The sequence below is a fragment of the Tachypleus tridentatus genome, chromosome 12 (assembly GCF_004210375.1).
Source record: "Tachypleus tridentatus isolate NWPU-2018 chromosome 12, ASM421037v1, whole genome shotgun sequence".
Taxonomy (NCBI): Eukaryota; Metazoa; Arthropoda; class Merostomata; order Xiphosura; family Limulidae; genus Tachypleus; species Tachypleus tridentatus.
The window spans coordinates 51,661,256-51,683,550 of NC_134836.1; the positions used below are offsets into that span (position 1 = coordinate 51,661,256).

The 22,295-nt window shown below is 35.4% G+C and overlaps 2 long non-coding RNA genes across 2 annotated transcripts in view; both read right to left on the reverse strand.

The window, feature by feature from the left end:
• LOC143233316 (uncharacterized) overlaps positions 1-22,295 on the reverse strand; it is a 97,463-nt gene that overhangs the window by 14,755 nt on the left and 60,413 nt on the right. The gene's annotated exons all lie outside the window — the stretch shown is intronic.
• LOC143233317 (uncharacterized) lies at positions 1,048-21,496 on the reverse strand. Its single transcript, XR_013018097.1, has 2 exons — positions 21,234-21,496; positions 1,048-1,813 (listed from the first exon to the last, which is right to left on the reverse strand). It is a non-coding gene; the product is annotated as an uncharacterized LOC143233317 (long non-coding RNA).

Sequence of the window (22,295 nt, forward strand, 5' to 3'; positions counted from 1 at the left end):
TGTATACGGATTTACAATGCTAAAATTAGGGGTTCGATTCCCCTCGATGGGCTCAGCAGATAGCCCGATGTGGCTTTGCTATAAGAAAACACACACACACAAACACACGTTTTTTCATATTTTGTTCTAATTATTATATCTAAATATACAAGAACAGATTTAGACATAACTGGGAACACTTACCGTAAGAAAGTACCCGTACGTTTGATTAATAAATCTATCATTCTTGGATAATTTAACGTTTTGCGTTTTGAATTTGAAAAGTTGTCATGTTTTTAAGCTACGCAATACTAATCCTTTGTTGAAAAAGCTGTGTTTTGTCAGATTACAAAACAGGAAATTGACAACAATCCTTTCGCAAAGGGATTTAAGGGTTCTTCCCGAGTCACAGAAATGGAAAGGTAGGGTGAAAAACAGAGACTGGAAACAAAGTGAAAAGTTAGATTAAAATGGTTTAATTTTCAAACGTCAGTATTGTTACGTCTGGACCATCTTTAACATATCTGTTTGTTCACAATATAGTTTCCTCATTGTTCATACGTTTTCAGTACTATCACATTTCGTATATGATAACACATTCTACATTTGGAGTTTGAAGGTATAAAAAGCTTTGCAAGTTGACATAGCACGATCAGATTGCCTTTCTTGCTCTCTGACATCGTTATGTTCATTTAAATAGCAGACCTTAGGTATTTCTGCTACACGTGTTATCAGTTTATGTTAAATTAAGCACATTTCATTGGTATTTATACATAATAATTCATCAACGGGTACAATTTAGTGTACTTTTTACGACAGATAATATAAAATACAAATTTATGTGATCAGTGAACACGTTTGTTGTTTTCGAAATGGTCGTGATCTTTGTAAATACGCACACACACAAATTAATCATTAATGGTTTGAATGTTAATAAAATTGTATATATGCTGTCGTTGATAAATATCAATAACATTACATCTCAGATTTTGGTTGGCTGGATGTTATTACAATTACACGATGTTTTGTCACAGATATCATTATAATGCGTTAAAGAGACACTGTGGTATTTTAAAATTATTAATAATTCTTTATTTCTAGGATTATATGTTTGTATTTAGCTCACTGTGAAATATAATTAATTTCCTGCAATTCTAAAATTCATTTGAAATTACATATTCCTTTCAGTTGTAATTAATCTACATTTTATTTTCGTTACGGTATTTCTCACTGCTTTTACTGCACACTGATTGGATATTTTTCAGAGATTCGATTGAGGTTACAATAACAAGTTTCTGGTTACCACCAAGAGCGGTTTTGGACATGGAAACTGACAGCATGCTACTATAAGACACAATGACTTCTTTTAACGTTCCTCATCGACCACCATTTTGGTGGAATCCATCAAATTTCACGCTAATATCACACAAAAAGACATCTATCGTGTTTTTTTTCACTGGTCCACATGTGATGCCTCAACCTTTTTTGCACAATATTACGAACTGTTCGCATCCTTCCTGTCTTTGGCTGTATTCCCAGCTATTTCCAAAGTGGATTTCTCCTGATGAAGAGTTCCAACGAGCTGGATTTGAGAGAAGTTATGATTCAGTTTCTAGAAATTCTCCTCTTTGTGTTCGTCCAGCACTTCATCGTTCAGATTCAATGTTGCAACTCCGCTTTCACAGATACTTTTCACATTAATTAAATCCTTCTACTAGCGTGAAAATCCTTTAAGCCTTGGACTTCTGGTAACACAGTGAAATGATAAAAAGCGAGGACCTTTGTCACGTAAATACATTATGTATCTTCGCACGTCAACGTGGAAGTGAAATATCTATAACACAAACACAATTTCAAGATTTCATATTTCCAACTTACATTTGACACAACATATTTTAATTTTCAAATGTTGAAACGTGAACGAATGTTTGCAAATGTAACATAACGGTTAATCGACTTTGTACTCAATGGTTTTACCTGTTAATAATGGAAGAAGTGGATAAACTAGATTAATTTCAGATGGCTAACATATTTGCTGAACATGACTCTATTTCAACTCTTATTTGTTCTTCTTTAAGGGACCATTATAATGTCAGTCTGAAAGAAATATGTATATTAGATACTGATTTATGATTTATAGCGTCTGTTTTGTCACAAACCAGCATGGATATCATTTCGTCAGTGGTTTAACAAAGAATCTAGATTTCTAATATTTGACTATACTAGGAAGTCGTCCACAATTTTGCATTGTAAGACTAGAGGGAAGGCAATTAGTTATCACCATTCACCGCCAACCCTTGGGCTACTTTTTACCAACGAATAGCGGGATTGGCCGTTACATTACAACGTCCCATACGGCTGAGCATGTGTGGTGCGACGGGGATTCGAACCCGCGACCCTCAGATTACGAGTCGAGGGTCTTATTCACTTGGCCATGTGGGTGATCAATATTTATATCTAGATGTGGGACGTTATGAGATCGAGCCACCACATCTCGCTTTCCTAATTTCTATTTCTATATCTATTGCTACTCCTTTATTTTATTTCTTTATATAAGACTGGCAAATGGAGGTTAAGACAGATAGGCGGTGTATCCCCACCGCAATATGGGTCCTACCTCCACAGTTACCTATAAAACCTAGGGTACATTTTATATCCCATATTGTAACTTGTACCCTGGGATCCTTTTAATCATTGCAGCGTTTTTTGTTTATTATTTTTAATTTATTTTTGTTTCAGCTTGTTTTTTTAACTTATAAAAACTAATATAATTAGTCAGAAGTTTGGGTTTTCTGTTTCTAACGCAGTCCTTCCTTTTGATTTTGTTTACATAACTATATCAGTATTACTTTTCTCTAAAATATACGATATAAGTTGTTTATAACAATTTCTTTCTGAATATAGCTTTAGTGATCTATCAGATTTATTTATGATTTCCTATTTAAAACATACTTGTTCATCGATGTTCTGTGCTTTACAGTTTACTGTTTGTGGTTAAGCACAAAGTTACACAATGAATCAAAACCCAGCACAAAGTTACACAATGAGTCATCCGTGCTCTGATCACCGGGGATCAAAACCCGATATGTAACATTAACAGCCTTTAAACTTGTCGCTTAGTATTGAAGAAGGAAGGGATTACTTTACTGACTAGCTTGGTGTAAAATTACAATCATATTTCATCTCTAATTATTTACGCAACGAATTTCAAAATTTTAATTTGTTCATATTTAAGAGTGCTGTCATTTTTAACTTTCAATACTTATGTGCCAACACATAGACACACATATATATATTCACTGGGAAAACATTGAAATTATTAGCAAGTTATGTCATTTGAGTGTTCCCAAATCAGTGATAAAATATTGTAGCCTGAAGTAACCGTGTTTAAGAATGAACAAACAACCTAATATGTACGCACATTTCATGTATCATAATGAAACTCATGTTTGTCCAGACGTGTTTTAACTTGTTTGCTTGTTTTTGAATTTCGCGCAAAGCTGCACGAGGGCTATCTGCGCTAGCCGTCCTTAATTTAGGAGTGTAAAACTAGAGGGAAGGCAGCTAGTCATCACCACCCAACGCTAACTCTTGGGCTACTCTCTTATCAACAAATAATGGTTTTGACTGTCAATTATAGCGCCCCCATGGCTGAAAGAGCAAGTTTGTTTGTTGTAACGAGGATTCGAATCCTCGACCCTCGGATTACGAGTCGAGTGCCTTAACCTCCTGGCCACGCTGGGCCATTTTAACTTGTACTTCAGATTTGGTTGTGGCGATCGGTTGTTGACCATTGTTGTTGTTAGCAGCCTACACGACCTCGTAAGTCTTATGATTGTTTGTTTATTAATATAAAAAAAATTAAAGTACTCACTAACAAATAATTAGTCTTAGTTGACCGTATGGACCACCAACCATAACGACTATATTTAGTAAAAGGTTAGTCAAAGTACCACCACCAGAGCTTTAAATTGTTGAAAAAAAAATGTATAGCCCTTGAAGTCTGTATCATTTTTCTTATCTACGTTTATCAACTTATACAATTAACAATAATTTAGTGTGAAATGTAACATTTACCCTTTGAAACAATAAATATAAATAAATTAGTATTAATTATTGTTCTCGTGTTTTACAAGCAGCACACGTCAGTTTATTGGTCATGCAAGGAACAACCGTGTAACACAAAATGTACATTCTTTCGTACGTTGTTCAAATGGCTTACTTTACGGATATGTGTACATATGACAGACAAGACGCACATTTCGCTACAATAACTTTTTGTAAATTTTCTCTACTTATTTGTCTGTGAATGAAGATGGATTATGTATTTGTCTTCTGTTTAAAGTGTTGTAATATGAACACAGATAAAATAAGTAATTTATTACAATAAATGCGTTAATTTTTATATCGAAGTGCAATAACGTTTGGAAACAGTTATGAAAGTACTTTGTATTTTTAACCCGAATAGCACCTTTATGAAAAATTTTGAAAAAGTTATGAAAGTACTTGGGATTTTTAACCCAAATCACACCCATATTAAAAACATTTGAAACCAGTTTTGAAAGTACTTCGTGATTTAAACCCGAACAGCATCTTTGTCAAAACATTTAAAAGAAGATATGAAAGTACTTGGTGATTTTAAACCTAATAGCACCTTCATGAAAACATTTGAAACAGTTATGAAAGTATTTGGTATTTAAAACCCGAATAACTCCTTTATGTCCAGTGGCCAACCTGGGATTTTAAAAGAGGTGGAGCACCTTTTTGTGAGCCACTTGATAATAGCACAGAACGTAGCACAACACACTACAAGTTCCTTTCGACCACAAGACCAGAGAAACCTAATAGCTTAAAACCTGAAGAGACATAGCGCTTTGCCGGACCATCCAGCCCTTATTTAACCGCTGATTTTGCGACACGTGGATTAATCGGCTAAATAACAGACCCCAAGATTCATGTATAGCCAACCCTAATTCGATAATGACCATAGAGGCGGGGTAAATAATTAGCAACCCTGCTGTCTTTATGGCTCTTCTTACCCGATAGAACAACTGGATGTTTCTTTTATAACTTGTTCAAAGCTGAAAATGTGAAGCGTGGTCATTGATATTTACCAACGAATAGTGGGATTGACCGTACCATTATAACGCCCCCACGGCTGAAAGGGCGAGCAACGTTTGGTGCAACGGGGATTCAAACCCGCGACCCTCAGATTACACATATCAGATTAAAGAGTGTAAGTTACAGCCTGTATGATCTGGCTGCCCGGAAGAAACATGGTAAGAAACTCGTCCCTACATACTCATCAGTTGAAGAAATGCGTCATCCCATGGAGGGTCGGGAAAATTGGCTCGTGAACAAATATTCTTACACACTATGTGGGTAGTCTCAATACGATCCTAATTGGCAACATACTCTCCCTAATGTGACGGAGAGTGGTGGTGTTGAATCTTCCAACAAATGGCCTACATTGCAATGTTTCTTGGTTTTCGGGAGTTTTCTGTCTTTCGACACCCCATAAACAACGATAAGTAGGACAGGTGCCAGTGAAAAGCAGATTTGTTTCTTCGTTTGTTTCCAGATGAGCAATGTTAAAACAACATGATAATATAAAGTGATTCGTTTTTCATAGTAATGTTGTTTGTATCGTTCTTCATTCTCACGAGCTAAACCATTTCATTTTGCCACAGAATAGTTTCACACGAGGTCTCACAAAATGAATAAAATGTTCACGTGTAAGAGGTGAATGTGTAAAAGGAAAAAGTGTGTTCATATAAACTATCGTATCAAATTATTCAGTAGTGTGCTTAGATAAAGAATTGTATCAAATGTGTTACTCGTGTGCTTAGATAAACTATTGTATTAAATGGCGCACACTGTTAACTATTGTATCAAATCGTGTACAAGTGTGCTTAGATGCATTATTATATCAAATGGTGCACTGTTGTATTTAGATGAACTATTGTATCAGATGTCGCACTAGTATGGTTATATTAACTACCGTATCAAATGGCGAGCTAGTATGCTTATATGCACTATCGTATTAAAAGGATCACTAGTGTGCTTGAATAAACAATTGTATCAAATGGCACAAAGTGTGCTTAGATGAACTATTGTATCAAATGTTTTTCCTTTTTTCTGAATTACAACCTTCAGGATCTGTACTATTTGTGTCTAGTGATGTGGGGCTGGATGTAGCGCTATACCTGCCATGATAAAACTTTGAATCCGAGGGTTCATGGTTCAAACCTCGTTTATTAAAAAAATGTTCCATACTATGGATCCATGTCTATGCTATAAGAGTGACAGTCAAATCCCATTATTCAGTCACACAACAGTAGCCCAAGAGTTGGCGGTAAGTGTTGTTGACCAATTGCCCGAGATAGGTAGAGCTTAACAACAAAACAATCAATTAAAGTGATCATAGGGTGATTAAAAAAACAAAGTCTAACCCAACCTGTTGTTTGTTTCACCAAGTGTATCTGAGCTATTCCGGTTTGGAGTAATTCTACCTATTGTCAGTAACTTTACATTAGAAATAACCTTGAATAAAATGAATTGAATAAAAGGTTAAATGAATATCGTGTTGCTAATACTTAAAGTTTTGTAACATGAAAGGAGATTGGTTATCAATACAACAAGTCAACAAGTGTTTATTTTATCCGTCAAAAGATATCTTATTTAAAGTACGTTATTGTAATCGTTACGTAATTCAATGTGTTTTGTAGCAAAGATGGTCTCCACTTCACACCTTACCTTCCAAAATGTTATTTCCAGACAGAAAAAAAACCTTATGATGTAAACGATAGTAAATAATAAAGTGTGAAAAAATGAAAGCCCAAAAATATAGATGTTTACTTTCCTAATCTTAAAGTTTATAGGAATTACGATATCAGATGTTTTAATATATATCTATATATGCATGTGTACAGAATGACCCAGCAGTACAGGAATACAATACTGGGAAGTGCTTAAGGACGAAGTAGGAAATCACTGAACGTTGACGAAATGAAAGAAAAAATGCCCGAACTGGCCAGGTGGTTAAGGCACTCAACTCGTAATCCGATGGTCGAGGGTACGAATCTCCGTCACACCAAGTATGCTCGCCCTTTCAGCCGTGGGGGCGTTACAATGTGTAAGTCAATCTCACTATTCGTTGGTAAAAGAGTAGCACAAGAGTTGGTGGCGAGTAGTGATAATTAGCTGCCTTACCTCCAGACTTACACTGCTAAATTAGGGATCGCTAGCGCAGATAGCTTTCGTGTAGCTTTGTGCGAAATTCAAAAGAAACAAACAAACAATAAAAAACGATATGAAAGGATATATCACAGACGTATTTATAACACTAGGTGGACGGACAGACGTGTGTCAGAAAACTTGTAGAAGGGTAACAGGAGGTCTCCAGAGCTGTGTGAACAGCAAAGGGTTTCAATTTGACCACTTGCAGGATTAATCTTCCCATAATTCCATGTTATGTGTAAAATGTCGTTTAGTAAATTATCAACTTTAAATTAATCACTTTACATATGTTATCAGTTATTAACCACACTGTATGTATACATATGTATGTATTGTACACATACCTATACACATTTTAAACTACCATCATATAACTAAACTTACCTGCTTACCAGGTATATTAATGTAAATATTATTACACTATAGAGGAAAAAATTACTGGGCTAGGTGTAGCCTAATAGTTAGTATGCCCTGACTGTAAATCTATGCGTGTATTATAAAAATAACAGTGATATCTCACTGTTTGACCAGACATTAATATCAGTTTAGGTAGTTGTCTTTCTTCAGTTTAGGTACTTGTCTTCCTTCAGTTTAGGTACTTGTCTTCCTTCAGTTTAGATAGTTCTCTTTCTTCAGTTTAGGTACTTGTTTTCTTTCAGTTTAAATAATTGTCTACCTTCAGCTTAGATAGTTGTCTTCCTTCAGCTTAGATACTTGTCTTCCTTCAGTTTAGGTACTTGTCTTCCTTCAGTTTAGATAGTTCTCTTTCTTCAGTTTAGGTAGTTGTCTTCCTTCAGTTTAGGTACTTGTCTTCTTCAGTTTAGATAGTTCTCTTTCTTCAGTTTAGGTAGTTCTCTTTCTTCAGTTTAGGCAGTTGTCTTCCTTCAGTTTAGGTACTTGTCTTTCTTCAGTTTAAATAATTGTCTTCCTTCAGCTTAAATAGTTGTCTTCCTTCAGTTCAAATAATTGTCTTCCTTCAGCTTAGATAGTTGTCTTCCTTCAGTTTAGGTAGCTGCCCTTCTTTAGTGTAGATAGTTGTCTTCCTTTAGCTTAGGTAGTTGTCTTCCTTCAGTTTAAGTAGTTGTCTTCCTTCAGTTTAGGTACTTGTCGTCTTTCAGTTTAGATAGTTCTCTTTCTTCAGTTTAGGTAGTTGTCTTTTTTCAGTTTAGGTAGTTCTCTTTCTTCAATTTAGGCAGTTGTCTTCTTTCAGTTTAGGCAGTTGTCTTCCTTCAGTTTAGATAGTTCTCTTTCTTCAGTTTAAATAATTGTCTTCCTTCAGCTTAAATAGTTGTCTTCCTTCAGTTTAAATATCCTTCAGCTTAGATAGTTGTCTTCCTTTAGTTTAGGTAGCTGCCCTTCTTCAGTGTAGATAGTTGTCTTCCTTTAGCTTAGGTAGTTATCATCTTTCAGCTTAGGTAGTTGGCTTCCTTCTGCTCTATGTGATAGCCCTTATTTAGTTTTGCGCGAAAATTCTAAAAGAAAGTGATTTTGATACACAAACATAGCTATTAATAATTGAAGAATTAAATCCATATAAAGTAAGCCTATGTATCAAACAGCAAGTTTTTCAAAGAGCTGGTATATTTATCGTGCATTAAAGTTTACGGTAAGTAGTTTTTTTTGTGGGTTTAATTTATATCTCATTGTAAGCAAAAGGGCAGTTTTCTATTTACCGATATGTAATTGTGCTATGAAGAGACTTACAAATATAAAGGAAATTGATGTGGAAAACATATGACTTGAAAACTTTAGGAACAGGAAGAGATAATGGTGAAAAGTCTACTCGACTGTAAGCTATTTATTGTTCGAGGCCCGGCATAGGCAGGTGGTTAAGGCAATCGACTCGTTATCTGAGGGTCGCGGGTTTGAATCCCCGTCACATCAAACGTGCTCGCTCCTTCAGCAGTGGAGGCGTTATAATACGGCGATCAATCCTACTATTCGTTGTTAAAAGAGTAGCCCAGGAGTTGGCGATGGGTGGTGATGACTAGCTGTATTCCTTCTAGTCTTACAGTGCTAAATTAGGGACAGCTAGCGCAGATAGCCCTCGTGTAGTTTGGCGTAAAATTCAAAAAATAAACAAACAAACAAACTTAAGCGTTCGTAAGACAATGGTTTATTAACACCAAGAAAAAAATATATTTATTAGATGGTCAAGTAGCTGTTTGTTTATCACACATAGCATCATCATCGGTGAGAGAATAATTGCTTTGTTGTGTCTGTGAGAAGTTTGATGGAGCTCGTAGGTTTATATACTGTTTAAAAAACAAAAAACACACAACGCTGATTGACAGTTATTGTGTTTGGAGCTGAAGTTAAATGGTGTGCTAGTTTCATGTGTCTTCACATTCGGCAAACCAGCGTCTTTGTGGGGAAAACGCAAGGAATTTGCGACAGAAAACTAGATTTTTGTCCTCGCTGTAGAACACAAAATATTTGAAATTAAGATAAGCCAATTGTACCAGCGTATGGAATTACAAAGAGTAATAACATATAGTCCCTATAAAGTGTGGCATTAAGTGTAGTATTCCGCGCTGATACTTACTCGTGTCTACACAATAATTTCACCATTGCCCGAGAATCATGTTTCTGTATCAAAGTTGAGTGGCATATAGTTACTGACTTTAATTAAATGAATATATGGCTGTTATCTACTTACATGATAAAGCACGACACATCTGTATAAATAATATTGCTACTTTGTGAAAAATCTACTTAACTTAAGAAATCTGTTTCTATATTTCTATGTTAACGTGTCATTTAGTTGCGGCTCTGAACATTTGAACAAATCCCCAAACAGATACACATCATAACAGCTGTGAGTGAGAACCAACAAGTGACGTGGATGATGATTTAGTTGTTTTGCACAATAACACAATAACACTATGCAACACAAATTTTGTTCCTGGATAGTATGTGTTATTTCTTAATTGCTTATGTTGTAAAAGTACAGAAAATGGCAATTATTCCCTTCAAGCTCTACCCTTGTGACCTGGATAATGAAATTTAGAAATTAACTTGTTTTCTATATACAAACGGACAAATTTGCACATTTTCATTTACATAAGATCCAAATAAAACAACATATGAATCAAGATTTACATGTATTTATACTGAAGTTATACAAAAATGTTTAGAAGTGAGTAGTTTTTCGAGATTTGAGACTGTAATGTAAATCACTTTCACATATCAGCCCCCAAATATAGTCTCCCATCATGTTTTCGTTATACGCTTCCAGGTCACAAAAGCGAAGTCTCAAGAGAAAAATAGGTCTTTTCCATTTACTTTAGGCATAAACAATTTGGAAATAACACTTCCTGATCAGAAACAAGAAAAAGTACAAATTTTGTTACACAGTGTTATCTAAGCATTTGTGCTTGTGGTTTAAAGCAGTCCTAAGTTTCATTAACAACACACTGATGCTCTTTATATGCAATAAATGTTAAGATTATTCATTTGAGGTCTAACCATAACTAGCAGACAACTTAGAACATTTCAGTTTTGTAATTCGCATCAAAGTAACAAACAAGACTCTGTTTGTTTGTTTTGGAATTTCGCACAAAGCTACTCGAGGGCTATCTGTGCAAGCCGTCCCTAATTTAGCAGTGTAAGACTAGCAGCTAGTCATCACCACCCACCGCCAACTCTTGGGCTACTCTTTTACCAACGAATAGTGAGTGGGATTGACCGTTTTAACGCCCCACGGCTAATTCGCATCATTACGAGTCGCAACGAACAAGACTCTGTATAACATAAGTTCCATTTCAGTTCAGACACCTAATTTAAATAACTATGAATTTTACTTTGTTTTAGCAACAATGTTACAAACACATTGTTTCAATTGTTCTACAGTATAGATATATATTATACGATATTAAAAACAACAATAAAAATAAATACAGGGCTATAAAACTAAATAACCCCAACATTAATGAAATTTTAACTCACGCACGTCCTTTTCAATAACCGTGTTAAAACACATTTCTTGGCAAATTATAAACTAATCCTACACAGTATCTGGAAAGCAAAAAATTGTTTTAAAGTTTATTTGAAACATGTATATGTGTAAATAACACTGTAAATGTTATCTTTATTTGTTTTAATTACGACCTTTGGCCATCTGTATGTAACCCCATCTAACTGTATATTCTTGATGACGAGAAACTCATTGTAAATAAAAATGTATTAAAATAAAAATATAAACCTTTTATTAATAAAGCAGAGAACAACGTTTCAATCTCCTGGTTAACAAAGAAGATGACCTAGGAAGGTTCAAACGTTGTTCTCTGCTTTCTTAGCAAAAGTGTTGACACAAAACCAGCCGTTCTGAGATATGTTTAACATTGTATGTACTCTAACTGTGTCATACACACTTTAGCTGTCGCCACTGACATCATATATGCTCAATGACGACAGATTTAGGTTAACACAGCAGATCTGCTGATTCGTAATATTGATAATTATTTTTCAAAAGTAATTTAAATGTTACGATTTGATACTCGTTGTGGGCAGAAAAGAGACAGCCCATTGCGTAGGTTTGTGCTGCGGTGAGCAGAAAACAGATAGCCCATCGTGTGGCTTCGTGGACAACATCAAACGCAGATGGTATAGCGCGTCTCTTGACTCTTTACATTGCTAAATCCTTTGCAAGAGTAGTTCAAACTTTGTAACTTCAGATGGTGGCAATCTTTTCGTGTACTGAAAACGAGGGTAGTTGCCACGATTGGATTGCAGGGGGCGCTTCCGATGAGAAACGACGGATCGACTTACACGTGGGTAACGACAATAGTCTAAACTTTCGATTGAGGGATTTGCGAAACCAATCATCATTTAGGCCTAAAATATAAGTGGAAAACATTTTATATCACATATTAATGGTTTAAAAAACGTATGATTCTAGTTTTAAAAATCCTATGTGTTTTAAGAAATAATGGTTTTAAATGCTACCGTAATATTTCTTAACGGCGCATTAAATACACATATAAAGATGTGTATGTGTTGTGTGCGTGCGTACATTTTTACATCGTAACGCAGTTTTATGAACAGAACTGATTTGTATAGATTTTCTTACATAAATTGTTATTTTACTTATTTTTGTTTTGTAATTTACCTCAATTCCTTGCGTATTGTTCTATGATATATATTAGGGTGCGTCAGTGGATAAAGGATAAAAATTAAAATGTCCCAATTTTTTTGCTCAGTTGCTCAGTTGTGCCACTGCATGTTTTGTTTGTTTGTTTGTTTTGGAATTTCGCACAAAGCTGCTCGAGGGCTATCTGTGCTAGCCGTCCCTAATTTAGCAGTGTAAGACTAGAGGGAAGGCAGCTAGTCATCACCACCCACCGCCAACTCTTGGGCTACTCTTTTACCAACGAATAGTGGGATTGACCGTCACATTATACACCCCCACGGCTGGGAGGGCGAGCATGTTTAGCGCGACGCAGGCGCGAACCCACGACCCTCGGATTACGAGTCGCACGCCTTACGCGCTTGGCCATGCCAGGCCCGTGCCACTGCATGAGAAAAGAACATAGACAAAGTTTCATTTCAATCGCAAAGTACTTAGGGGTCGCGCATCCCTCGCAAAGTTCACTATTTTTCTTAAATTTACCCTACATTACATTTTTAATGGTAATTAAATTATTTAATATTTATTGATTATACAATTAGCAAAAACATAAAAACTTGAAAGAAAAATTTATTTTATTGAAGTTTTATCTTGCCTGCCCCCTTCGCATTATGTTCGCTGATGTTCTTCTGCCACCTGAATCATATACTGAAATTGATCTTCGTTCTTGGTGCGGCCCTTTGATGTAAACTGTTGAATTAAAGCTACTCCTCTTTCAGCTGCATCATTTGTCACAAAAAGTTTCTTTACTCTGGGCCTGGCATGGCCAAACGCGTAAGGCGTGCGACTCGTAATCCGAGGGTCGCGGGTTCGAATCCCGGTCGCACCAAACATGCTCGCCCTCCCAGCCGTGGGGGCGTATAAAGTGACGGTCAATCCCACTATTCGTTGGTAAAAGAGTAGCCCAAGAGTTGGCGGTGGATGGTGATAACTAGCTGCCTTCCCTCTAGTCTTACACTGCTAAATTAGGGACGGCTAGCACAGATAGCCCTCGAGTAGCTTTGTGCGAAATTCCAAAACAATCTTTACTCTGTCCTTTCCTTGTTTGTACTCTTCGGAGGCGCTCCACTCTTTCGGTGGTAATGATAAAAATGCGCTACTAATATCCAGATGGTAGAAAATTTTCTTCGTTGCCGAGGTAAAAAAATCTGGAAGTTTTCTGGAAACAGCATTGCTTGCAGCATCAACTGTTAAACGTGGAGTTGGCCTAGGAGATCCTTTCACGGTATTCATATTTGAGACCATCTTGAGTTTGTCGCTATTCGTTACACCGTCATCAAAGAGCGCAAGCCCAACTGCAACCTCAGATAAATACCATAAATGCCGATTCATTGCCTTTGTACCAACGTCCTTAATCATATGATTTTCATACAATGCAAGTTCCTTGAGTAGTGTAAGGTCCCTTCGAGCTGCCAGGGAAGCATCCTTAGCTGTAAACCATGAGAGCAAGTAATGTTTAGTTATAAAGACACACAAATTGCCAAGTTTGCTGCAGAAATGTGCGTCAAATGAAACACGAGATGAAGCAGGCCGTGGTTGCAGTCTACCAAACTCATTCTTGGAACATCCAAATTTTTAGAGAATATATTGCTCGAGCCATCCACCGTGCACGACGTACAGCACCAGAAGTACGGAAAGAAACTGAAGAACGTCCGTGTGGAAGAGATCCAAGAAAAATGACAGATAATTCCAAGAGCTCTTTATAATCGTCCCGTGGTTGATGAGATTGAAGGAGATTCTAACAAAATTGAATAATATCGTCCTTCCAAGGCTGTATTCGGAGTGGCATTGCTTCTACTGCTGTTATGTACTTAGTTTTATTAATTTTAGGCCAACAATCTCTAAAGCTTAAAAACAAAGTAATATCTGGACTTTTTGATGTCTCTATCACGAGAGTAGAGAATACAGCGCTCAGAAGAATCTCCAAAATGTGATGTCTACAGGCAAGGTGCAAGAGCTCACGTTCAAGTAACATTTCAATCCTCAGACAGACGCCACATTTGGATCCTGTATTGGTCGCCGTGGTGTCAAAGCAAAGCGATTTAATTCTGTCTTTTACATTCCATTCTACTAAAACTGATCCGATCTCAGAAGTTACTGAATTTGCATCCCCACTATCAATCTTGGGCACTGAAAGAATCTTCTCTACACCTTCACCTGAAACTAAAATTGCCAAACGTTCGATCTTCTCTCTGCCAACCAAGTCAGGCATCAGCTTACCATCCCAATGTAATGTCAAAGGAACGTTTGGAGAAACACTTTCTTTCAATTCAGCTGCTAGAAGAGTACGGTTAGTAATTCGTTTCCTCCTTATGGAACTTTGGCTAATGGCAAGATCCTCGATATTATGTCCAATATGAGCTGCAAAAGGAAGCAAAATTTGCGCGGCTTTTCGGTCACTGATCTGGGTTCTGTCTAAAGCCGAAGCTAACCTTTCACTAATGCCAACTTTTCGTTTGGTTCCGGAAGCACGTTGTTATTTTGTGCGCATTGCGCAACCCCTAAATATTAATGTATTGGATTGATTTTTACGCTAGCATATTTTTTTCATTGAATGGAATCAAATTATAAGCGAGCGACTGAGTGTCACAACATTTTGTTTTTTGACGCACCCTAATATATATATATGTATATAATTTAGACATTTATGTTATTGTTTATTAAGAGAGTGTTTGAGAAACAATAATTCGTTATTATTCAGTAGATCGGACTGTTCGTTTACTGAATAATATAAAGTATTATATAAATAATATTATCATTGTTTGTAATTAAGCGTAAAGCTACACAATGGGCTATCTGTGCTCTGCTCATCACGAGTATCGAAACCAGGATTCTAGCGTTGTAAGTCTGCTGACATGCTGCTGTGCCACTGTAGATGGGAGGTGGAGATACTATGGTATTAATAATGGCACTTGAAGACAATAAACTGAAGTGACCTCAAAATTGATTTTGACGGATAACACTATAAATTAGGACTAGTGAATAAAACCTAACAATAGACTTGTTTCTTCTCTCCCTCACAAACACACGCACGAAGAACAAACAAAAACAATTAACATAAATGGTTTAATTCCTGTCGTCAACACACAAGCTATCATTAACACAAGCTGTACCTAGTCGAACTAGATAGGAAATACAGCTGAATTTATATACCAAGAAATATCATGTGTTGTATGAGAAGGAAACCGAAGATATTGACTTATATTATAAATAGGTCTTTTGACATGACCTAATTGTTTGAGCGCTAGATTCGCAACCTACAGACCGCGAGAGCTCAAATCCTGTCATCGAAAAATACCGTCCTTTTAACTGTGGAAGCCTTATTATACACCAGTCAATTCCGTTATTAGTTGGTAAAGAGGAACCCAAAGACTGGGTGGCGTTGACCATCTGCCTCTCCTCTAGTTTATTACTTATAAATTCCTGACGGCTGGTACAGGTAGCCAACGAATACCTTTGTGTGAAATTCCAAAACCAAACCAAACAACCTTCTAAATACAACAACTGATGCTGTTATTATTGACTAAAGTTTAGATTATTTCTTTAAGAAATGAAATTGTTCTTTGTTTACTGGTTCTTATTTAAGGAAAAAAACTACACAATGGGCTATCTGTGCTCTGCCCACCACGGCTGTCGAAACCAAGATTCTAGTGTTGTAAGTCTGCAAATATACTACTACCGTGTTTCTCCGAAAATAAGACAGGGCTTATATTAATTTTGACTCCAAAATATGACACTAGGGCTTATTTTCGGGGGATGTCTTATTTTGATATATTAAAAAAATGAAGTTACAAAGTAAAAATTATAAGACCTCTAAATAAATAGAAATTACGAAAAACATTCAGAAACTCAATTTGATCAATACTTAAACAAACTAATTAACTAACTATTAAACTAATTAATAAATTAATTTTTTTTTATTTCTTTCCTCTTCCTGCCACTCTTAACTAGGGCTTATTTTAAGGGTAGGGCTTATATTAAAACTATCCCCAAAAATCACACTAGGGCTTATTTTAAGGGTAGGTCTTATTATCGGAGAAACACGGTATGTCACTGTGGGTCAAAATGAAAATAACTAGTTAAATATACATCATGTAGGTATATTACTACATATCCTGTAATATTGATATTCAATTATTTGGAAATAACTAGTTAAATATATATCATGTAGGTATACTACTGCACATCCTGTAACAACTGTACTCAGTTATTTGAAATTAAGCAGTAAAGTATATAACATGTAGGTATACCACTGCATATAACAATGGTACTGGGTAATTTGAATTTAATCATTAGAATATATAACATGTAAATATATTACTACATGTTCTGTAACAATGATACTCAGTAACTTGAAATTAATCAGTAAAATATATAACACGTAGGTGTATTACTGCTTGTCCTGTAACAATTGTGCTGAGTAATTTGAAATTAATCATTAAAATATATAACACGTAGGTATACTGCGATATATATATCCTGTGACAATGGTACTCAATAATTTGAAATTAAACAGTAAAATACATATAATTTGTTGATATTACGTATTCTGTAACATTGGCACGCATTTCTTTCTTTACTGTTTAATATCTAAAAGTTTATATCATTTATTTGTATTCTTGTGAAGAAATAAGCAGAACGCCTTAAAGAAATGTATATCTTATATATCTTGCTTGTATCTTTTGTTTTGTTGTTGTTGCTGAAATATTTCTTGTAGAGTTTCTGAGAACGAACTTTTCTGTTTCGTAAATCTGGTCCAAATCTGGTCTGTTTTGTTTTTTCTAAATCACTAGAAATACAGGCTTAACAGTAAAACAAGCTATTAGACTCTAAAAATGAGTAAGTTTTAAACATGTCTTCAGTTTAACTCTTACCAAGGTTCCTAAGAACGCGATGCTTTCCGTACAGAGAAATAAGTAAAAAAAAAACAACAACAACATAAAAACAAGTGTAGGTAATAGGTACAAATGTACTATGATTTTGCTTTACGTAAAGCATTACAAACTTTTACAACAGAGGAATGAATACATATATTAAAACGGTTTTCCTCTTGCTGACTGGCTGCTTACTCTCAAATTCTAATAAGCTGCCTTGGCTGTAACAAACACTTGGATAATGTAATCACATAAGCACGTTTATGGACTTTTTGTTTCATCTTTCTATAAAGTTAGTGCCCTGGTGAGCGGTCGGTAAATTTACCGACCTACGTCGCTCAAATTCGAGATTCGATTCCCTGTGGGGAACAGAGCTATTGCATAGATTTGTGGTAAAATAACAACATGCATAACTTAATACAAAAATACCTCATAGTTAAGCCTGAGAGTTCACATAGCTAAAATTTGGGTTCAGATACCTGCGGAATACACAGCACAGATATTCCATAGTTTAGCTTTGTGCTTAACAACAAACAAACAAACATGTTATATCAATTGTTTACGTTTGTTTTTTAACATTACATATCTCAACATTTTCATTAAACACTTGCTTAACTAAATTGCACCATACATAGAGTAAATATGAAGCTAATCCCATAATGAAAAGCATTGTAACTTTAACAACTTTCTACCCCAGCTACGCTATTGAAATAATTTCGTTATGATTCATACACAACTTATATACAGTAGGCACGACGTTTATATAATGTGCCATTCAAGATTATTTTGACTTGTTTACCCTGGTTTTCATTTTTCAGTCAATTTATTATTGTATTTCAGACCTTGCATGTATCGTTAAATTAAAACTAAATTAATTAAAGTTAAAATTAAAATAACAACAAGAGTGTTAATCTCTGACTCTGTAACAAATTTCACTCCGAGTATGATCACGTGGAAAACATTTTTAAATCAATACTTAAAGCATATAGTCACACTTCGTTTACTGTCAGGCCTAAGTTCAAATATTCTTTGTTTCTCTCTTACTGGCTCATCCAGAAAAATATTATTACATATGTCAATTGGTCTTTTCAAAAAAACAACAAAAAACGAATCCGATCTGTTCTGCGATACGCATCAGGTCGCTCGTTTTCAGTTTTTAAATAATTTTACTTCCAAAGAAAATCTTGAATTATTTATCAATTTTCGATAACTTATTTAATAATGATGTACTTTTTCCTCTCACAGGCTATAATAAACATTTGAATCTCCACGAACTAGTTGCTTGAAAATAACAAGTCATCACATTTATTGACAGAAAACAATCAAATTTGATTAAAAAAATTAAGACCACTTGGTGACGATTTTTGTGACACTGCGCATAATATCCAAACTAATATTCAATGTGTTTACATAGAGCCTCTTGATTACTCTTGACATGTTCGTTAAAGCTCAACAAACCACGTGCGATTATAAACCAATAATTACCGGTGAGAGAGAACAAAGTATTCACTTCCCTCAAGTTTACAGAGCAGTTTGTTTGTTTTGTTTGTTGAATTTCGCGCAAAGCTAGTCGAGGGCTATCTGCGCTAGCCGTCCCTAATTTAGCAAGGTAAGACTAGAGGGAAGGCAGCTAGTCATCACCACCCACCGCCAACTCTTGGGCTACTCTTTTACGAACGAATAGTGGGATTGACCGTCACATTATAACGCCCCCATGGCTGAAAGGGGAGCATGTTTGGCGCGAAGGGAATGCGAACCCGCGACCCTCAGATTAGGCCATGCCGGGCCTAAATCCTAGAAGGCGGACACAGAAGTTAGTCAAGTGTGGTTTTGTTCTGAAACGAACAAACAATCAAAACAAGTGTAATGGCTTCAGTTTTTAAAAGAGTTTCCTTCGTGTTGTAAGCCGACAATTATATAATTTTGACAAACATAATAAGTTTAAACAAGTATAATAGTATTGCACATAAATTTTATAAACTTGTAGAGAAACTTAATTTTTATTTACGTTTCTTTTTTCAATAAAACTTTAATAAAATAATCAAACGAAAATAAGTTATGAAACTATTACACCACAGACAAAATTAAATGCGAACTTCTCTGATCTTACAAATTTAACGTCATTGGTGAGGTAAACAATAAAATAAAAAATGCGAAAACCTGGGCGTTTTTTGGGAGTTATACTCAAAATGTCGGACAAGGCTACAGAAGGTCTATCTGAGAATACTCCTCCGTAATTTTGAACTAACAGGCCAAATAGAACACACATTCTCATGTTAATGTAGAGTGGGATGTGACTGTCGTTCTTATAACAAACCAATAACTCCCAAAGTGCATAGAGTTTGTTGTTGTTGTTTTTTACTGGCATGGAGTCGCGAACTTGAGGAAAAAGCACAGAGCTGCACAATGGGCTATCTGTGCGATCAATGCGTGATTTTTATCATTATAAGCCCTCAGTTTTGGCGTTGAGACAACTCTGGACGTCCATCTTCCAAATGTGACAGAACTATAGGGTTTCTTATGTTGTTCGTATAATATTTGATTTTGTATGACTTCTTAGTGTCATTAAAACTAAGATACTTCACATAAAAATGTCATATATAGGTAAAATAAGTTCCACATTCTGTGGCTAATATTTCGTGTATCTCAAAGAAAGAAATACATTAGACAGCGAATAAAAACCCTTTTAAGCAGTGTTTTATCATTTTCTTAGCTAATACAGTCTACAAATACTTTAAACGTTTCAACAAGTATTATGTGTAATTGTATTTTTTCTATTTAAAATAGTTCTATACCATTTAAAACCTATATCATATTTAATACAATAAAACTGTGTTGGTCGACTAAGTCTTAGGAAATAAAGGTGAAACAGGCCCACAGAAGAAACTAGTCACGAAATAAGTGACAATATTTGATTTTTAACGTATAAAAATAGTTGTCTTAATATTTACTCGAAAGTTTAAATGATAAATGTGGATATGCTGTCTGTTTCCAAGGGCTGGTTATTTCTGGAGGGGGTCCAGCATGGCCAGGTGGTTGAGACACTCGGCTCGTAACCTGAGGGTCATGAGTTCGAATTCTCGTCACACCAAACATACTCGCCCTATCAGCAGCGGATGCATTATAAAGTTAAGGTCAATCCCACTATTCGTTGGTAAAAGAGTACGCCAGGAGTTAGCAGTGGGTGGTGATGGCTAGCTGCCTTCCCTCTAGTCTTACGCTGCAAAATTAGGGACGGCTAGAGCAGATAGCCCTCGTATAGCTTTGCGCGAAATTCAAAACAAACAAATTAATCTTCATGCGTTAAATTATCTTTAAACTTTTCCGTATAGCCTGTGAATCTTTTCGTCAAAGTAAACATCTCTTTTTATATGCACGTATATGGATCGTCCATAATAAGAAAAACTGTGCTTTAATATCTTATGTGAAATAAACTAGTAACAATACATCTTAAATTAACTGGTACAAAAATTGTCTAAAACTTCTACAAAAAACAGATTGATATGTATGTATAATATGTATAGAATGTGTATTTAGTGTATATAGAATGTAACTTACTGCCCCGACTATATGTTTTAACAAATGAATAAAAAAACCCAACAGAATAATAATGTTATATCTTGCTGACGCATGTGAGTTTAAAAGTTAAATCTAAGAAATATACTTTAAGTACTATAACTTTATAACTTTACGAACGTAAACATTTCGATTTGCATATATGCTAAATAATACACAAATATCTCAGTCTTATAGCACGAAGGTACACTTCCTATTGTAATATCACCATTCAAATAATATTGGAACAGGAAGTGGAGAAATATCGATATGTATCAGTGGCAAAATAATAGCTTCACTATACCTTTACTATTACACTAAAACAAACTTTGTCGAATTGAATAAATAACATTATGTGTCACCATGTTATCCCAAACCTAATATCATAATCACTCGTGTTATAATCTGTCAATGCGATAAGTTATTCCTTAAGCGTCCAACGAAAACAATGAACTCACCAATAGTGTTTAACGTTTCCCAGAACCAAGTACTGTAGATGAACAAGCACTTGGAGGTTTCTAAGAAGGACCTAAGTGCTCTGCCAGTCTAAAAAAAGAACACTTAAATTGTCACTTGAAAGAAAGACCATTATAAGACGGTGTTTTAATAAACTAACCTAAGTTCCGTCAGTCCTGCCTGTTAGACTCATGTTAAAGGAACTTCTCTATCAGCAGGGAAATTTCCGTTCTCCTTCTAACTTGGTGAAATGTCCCTGAGGCACCGGTATGATACTAAAGCGCCAAATCACACACCGCCTCCTTATGTTTGCTATCTTTACACGTGATTACACGTTTATTGGGTTATTTAAACAGTTGTTCACACATGGATATTGCTTATATATTCGTGACAATAATTTATGTGAGATGGAAAATGTTGAAAGCTTGTATATTACAAGTGTGATTTGTGTCGCTGTTTCGTTTTCAGAGTTCATGTCTTCATTCCGTTTGTTGGATTTCATTTGAACGTGAATATATTTATAGTACCAGTTTCCAAAGTTTAATAGACTTATATTTTCTTATTTTTATTTGAAATTTAAATTCAGAACTTCCAACTTGTTATCTACTGGTCACGAGTAAACTAATTGCAAAAGACAGAATTAAAATTCAAACTAAGGAAACTAAACGTATGTTATTAAAAACGTTGAAGACAGTTGAATACTTTTATTAGGTTTGCTCATGGTTAATAATATATAAATATATAATTCTTTTAAACCGTTTGACTATGACATAGCTATACCTTATAACACTTAAATAAATTTTTCGATTCACTCTTTGAGCCAGGCATGGCTAGGCGATTAAGGCACTCGACTCGTAATCTCAGGCTCGCCCTGTCAACCGTGGGGGCGTTATATGTTTCGGGCAATCCCACTATTCGTTTGTAAAAAGAGTAGTCCAACCGTTGGCGGGTGGGTGGTGCTTAATTAGGGAAGGCTAGCACAGATAGCCCTCGTGTAGCTTTGTGCGAAATTCTGAATAAATCAAACCAAATTTACTGTTTTACTATCTCGACATCTATTAATA